This window comes from Chinchilla lanigera, unplaced genomic scaffold (assembly GCF_000276665.1).
Source record: "Chinchilla lanigera isolate Chin_1 unplaced genomic scaffold, ChiLan1.0 scaffold00198, whole genome shotgun sequence".
Lineage (NCBI taxonomy): Eukaryota > Metazoa > Chordata > Mammalia > Rodentia > Chinchillidae > Chinchilla > Chinchilla lanigera.
Genome location: NW_004955599.1, coordinates 75,383 through 80,707, shown reverse-complemented (window position 1 = coordinate 80,707; position 5,325 = coordinate 75,383).

The following is a 5,325-nucleotide window of genomic DNA, read 5'->3' as shown; positions in this document are numbered from 1 at the left end:
TTTTAAAGTGAAAGCTTTCAGTTTTTGTCCATTTAGTATGATGTTGGCTCTTGGTTTGTCATAGATGGCTTTTATCAGATTGAGGTAAAGTCCATTTATGCCAATTTTCTGTAGGGTTTTTATTATGAATAAGATTTGGACTTTATCAAAAGCTTTTTCTACATCTATTGAGATGATCATGTGATTCTTGTCTTTAGCTCTGTTGATATGGTGTATTATATTGATTGATTTGCATATACTAAACCATCCCTGCATTCCTGGGGTGAATCCCACATAGTCATGGTGCATTATCTTCTGGATGATTTGCTGCATTCTATCAGCTAATATTTTATTGAGAATTTTTCATCTATGTTCATTAGGGAGATTGGCCTGTAGTTCTCTTTTTTGGTTGGATCTTTTTCTAGTTTTGGTATCAGGATAATACTTACCTCCAAGAATGAGTTTGGGAGAATTCCTTCCCTTTCTATTTCTTTAAAGAGTTTGAGAAGAATTGGTATTAAATCTTCTCTAAATGTCTTGTAGAATTCAGCTGTGAATCCATCAGGACCTGGGCTTTTTTTGTTGCTAAGTTTTTTATTACATTTTCAATTTCACTGGCTGATATTGGGCTATTCAAGATTTTTATATCTTCTTCATTCAGCTTTGATAATTCATATTTATCTAGGAATCTATCCATTTCTTCTGTGTTTTCCATCCTTTGAGAGTGAAGAGTATCAAAGTAGGTATTGATGATCTTCTGAATTTCTACAGGATCTGTAGTGATTTCACCCCTTTCATTCCTTATTGCATGAATTTGAGTTTTTTCTTTCCTTTTTTTTGATAGGGTTGGCTAAGGGTTTATCAGTTTTATTTATTTTAATCAACTCTTTGATTTATTCTTTTTTTTTTCCAGTACCAGGAATTGAACTCATGACCTCACACTTGCCAGGCAGGCTCTGTGCTGCTGAGCTAAATCCCCAGCCCCAATTATATTGTTTTTTTAGTTTCAATTGCATTAATTTCTGCTCTGATCTTTGTAATTTCCTCCCTTCTTTGGGCTTTGGGATTAACTTGCTCTTTTTTTTCTAGAAGTTTGAGGTGTAACATAAAATTGTTTATTTGTGTTCATGCTGTTTTCCTGATGCAGGAATCCACAGCTATAAATTTCCCTCTGAGGACTGCTTTCATTGTGTCCCACAGGTTCCAGTAGTTTGTATGTGCATTTTTGTTTGATTGTAAAGAGTATTTAATTTCCACTTTAATTTCTTCTGTGACCCATTCGTTGATTAGGAGGTGTTATTTAATTTCCATGTGTTTATGGAGCTTTTGTGATTTCTTTTATCATTTATTTCCAGTTTCATTGCACTATGGTCTGATAATATGCATGGGATAAGTTCATTTCTTTTGCATTTACTTAAGCATGGCCAGTGTACTAGCATGTGATCTATTTTAGAGAATATCCCATGTGCAGATGAGAGGGTGGAATTGAGAGGGTGGATTGTTGGGTGGAATACTCTGTAAAGGTCTATTAAGTTCATTTGTTCACATGTTTGCTTTAGTTCTGTTATTTCTTTGCTGATTTTTTGTCTAGTTGATCTATCCCTTTGTGACAATGTGGTATTAACATTCCATTACAGTTGTGTTGTTACTTATTTGATTTTTCCTGTCTGTTAAAATTTGCCTTATGTAATTGGGTGCTCCTACATTTGGTGCATATATATTTATGATTGTTATCTCTTCCTCTTGCAGTTTTCTTTTTTTCTTTCTTTCTTTTTTTCTTTCTTTCTTTTTTTTTTTTTCAATTTTCACTTAACAAGAATATAGTGACATTATCTCTTTTGATTGTTGTTGGTTTGAATTTCACCTTGTCTGCAAACAGAATAGCTACTCCTGCCTTTTTCTGGGCTTTTGTTGCATGGAGTATTGTTTTCCATCCTTTGACTTTCAGTCTGTGGATTTCCTTCAGAGTTAAATGTGTTTCTTGTATGCAACAGATTGTTGGATTTTGTTTCTTGATCCACTCTGCCAGTCTGTTTCTTCTGATTGGTGAATTGAGGCCATTTACATGAAGGGTTATTAGTGATATGTACTGACTTATCCTTGTCATGTTATTTTCCCACTGTTGGTTCTGTATTTTCCCCCTCTGTTTAACTGCTTACCTTGCTTGGTAGTTCTTTTCTGTTGTTGATCTTGAGATTGTGGTCATTTTTATCTCTTTGTAGAATATCTTTCATTACTCTTTGTAGGATTGGTTTGGCTCTCATGAATTTCTTCATTTGATCTTTGTCGTGGAAGTATGTTAGCTCTCCATCAGTTTTGAAAGATAGCTTTGCAAGGTTCAACAATCTGGGTTGGAAGTTGTTTTCTTGTAGGACCTGAAGTATATCACTCCAAGCTCTTCTTGACTTGATGGTCTGTGTTGAGAAGTCTGCTGTGATTCTGATGGGCTTTCCTTCATAGGTGATCTGTTTCTTTTCTCTAACAGCTTTTAATAACCTGTTCTTTTGCTCAATTTCTGCCATCTTGATTATTGTGTGCCTGGGTGTACATTTATTTTGGTTATGGCTAATTGAGGTTTTATATGCCTCACTTATGTGTACATAAGGTTCTTGTCCCATGCTTGGGAAATTTTCTGATATTACTGCTGCAAATAGTCTTTTTATGTCATTCATGTTGTCTCCTACTCTTTCATTGACACCTGTCAACCTTATATTGTTTTCCTTTGCCTCATCTTGCAGCTGTTGAACTTTTGTTTGCTGTTCCTTTGTTTTTAAGAGATCTTTTCTTTCACCATCACTAGCTGCAATGCTGTCTTCAATGTTTGATCATCTATCTTCCATCTCATTCAAGTGGTTCTTCCAGCTTTTCAATGGAATTTTTAACTTCTTGAATCTCTCTTTGAATGTTTCATGCATTGTAATTCTTTCCTATATTGTTCATTCAAGGTTTTCATCATTTTTCTGTGCTCATCTATTTTTTTATCTATGTCTTCTTTTGATATGCCCAACAATTCTTTCATTATGGTTGTCATTTCTTTCTTTACCTGAGCAATTATTTCTGATCTGATTTCCTCTATAGCTTGATGTAGTTGGTTCTTTGGTTCCTATCATTTCAGAGATTTCATGTTTGTGACTTCCATGTTCTTGTTGATGTTTCCTGGACTTGTTCTGGTGGGGTGTTTGGCTGAGATTGCATTTTGCTTCTTCTTTTTGTCGTTTTCAAATCTCCCTAGGTTTCTGGGGATTCAGGTTCATTTCTAAGATGGCTGTGGGGGGAGGAGCCAGAGGACCCAAGCACCCAGACAGCTCACCCAGGCTTCCCGAGTCCAAGGCCCCTCCCCCAGTGGCAGCAGGTGTGGGGCCAGAGTATCTGGGCCCCCAGGCAGCTCATGAGGCTTCCTGAGTCCAAAGTCACTCCTGCAATGGTGGCATTGAGCAGGCCCAGAGGATCTGGGCCCCCAGGCAGCTCATGAGGCTTCCTGAGTCCAAAGTCACTCCTGCAATGGTGGCATTGAGCAGGCCCAGAGGATCTGGGCCCCCAGGCAGCTCACTGAGGATTCTTGAGTCCGAGAGCCCTCCTGCAGTGGCAGCAGAGGGTGGGGCCAGAGGATCAGGGTTCCCAGGCAGCTCACCAAGGCTTCCCAAATCCCTGTGAAGTTTTTTTTTGTGTGTGTCATTTGTGCTGTCTCCAGCTTTCTCGTTGACCCCAATCAATCTTTTGTTATTCTTCTTTGCTTTATCTTGTAGCTGTTGGATTGATTTTTTGTGGTTTCTTGCCAATTTTAAGATATCTTCCTTTTCATTACCACAATCTGTAATTCTGCCTTCAAAATCTGAAATCCTATCCTCTCCTTCATTCATCCTCTTGCATATACTTTCAGTGGAGGTTCTAATCTCTTGGATTTCTATTTGGATCTCTTTCGTTGATTCTATTTCTTTCCTATGCTGGGTATTATTTCTTTCCATCATTTTTCTCAAGTCTTCTATTCTCTTATCTGTGTCTTCTCTAATATCTTTGATTTTAAGCATCATTTCTTTCTGTACCTGAGAGATTATTATCTCCATAGCCTTTTCCACTTGAGTTTTCACTTCTGTTCTCATTTCAGAAAGTTCCAGTGTTTGATTTCCAATTTCATCTATGTCTTTGAGCTCTGGAACTGTCCTGGTTGGAGTGGGGGAGTTTGGGCTTGCAATTTACTCCTGTGTCTTGTCATTTCCTATTTTCTATGTTGATACTTGCAAGTTTTTTATGATATATAGCTTTATTGCTAGTATTTTTGTTTCCCTAGAGGATGTCTGTTCTTCAGGAATGTCTTCTACATGTGGATGGTTTCTTATTGCTGTCCCAAGGCCCTAGCTTCCCACTTTGTAAAGGATGCAAGGTTACTATTTGTTTGAGCTCCTAATCCTTTGGTACTGAGCTGTGGTGATGATTACAACCTCATGCAATCACAGTGTTGTATAAGGGAGAAAAACATTTATAATGTGACATCCTGGCTAATGTAGTAATAGTAATAACAATAGTATTAAGTGCAGCTTAACTACTGATAAACGATGGTAACCATTAACCTGTTACCTCTGACCACAAGAGTAAACTCTAAAATTATGTAACAAAAATCAAACATGTACTGTGTACTTGTATGCAGTGATTTTCCCCTTAGTCAGGTAATTTTACCCTTGGAGCAGAGGGTGAAGGTGGTTAGGGGGTAGGCTAAAGTGATGAATGAGGTCAAATATAGTAGAGTCAGGGCTGGAAATTAAAGGATGATCACCCAAGTTTTCAGAAACTGGAGGACAAAGGAGGGAAAGAATACAACAGAATACAAAAGAGTAACCTGAAGGGACAGAGAAAAGGTTTATTCAGTTCAAATTTTAAATTCAACAAGTAGTTGGGGAAAGAGAGAAAATGAGTCTATAGAAGAGATTGAAGGGAAAAGGCAAGAAACTTCAACATTGAGAAAAGGAGGGAAAAAGAGAATGAAAATGAACAGAAAAAAGAAAAAAAAGGAGATGGAAGAAAAGAGAGGAGCAAAAACTAGAAAAAGAAACAATACTAACCCCAAATACAAAAATAACTACTGAATACAGAAGGAAATAAGGTGACATCCAATCAGACAGGAGAAGGATATCCAATCAGACAGACAAGGGAGAGTGAAATTAGTAAAATACATCTGGTGTTTACAGTTCTATGATAGTGTCCATATTTAATCCCAGAAATGGGTATGAAACTGAACTTGGCCTCTGAATCTGGGACTGGACTTCTGCTGGTGGAGCTCTCTGGAGGCCAACTGCTGGCTCCTCTCTGCTGCATCAGACACTTCCTTGCTGCCAGTCTCACCAATTTGTC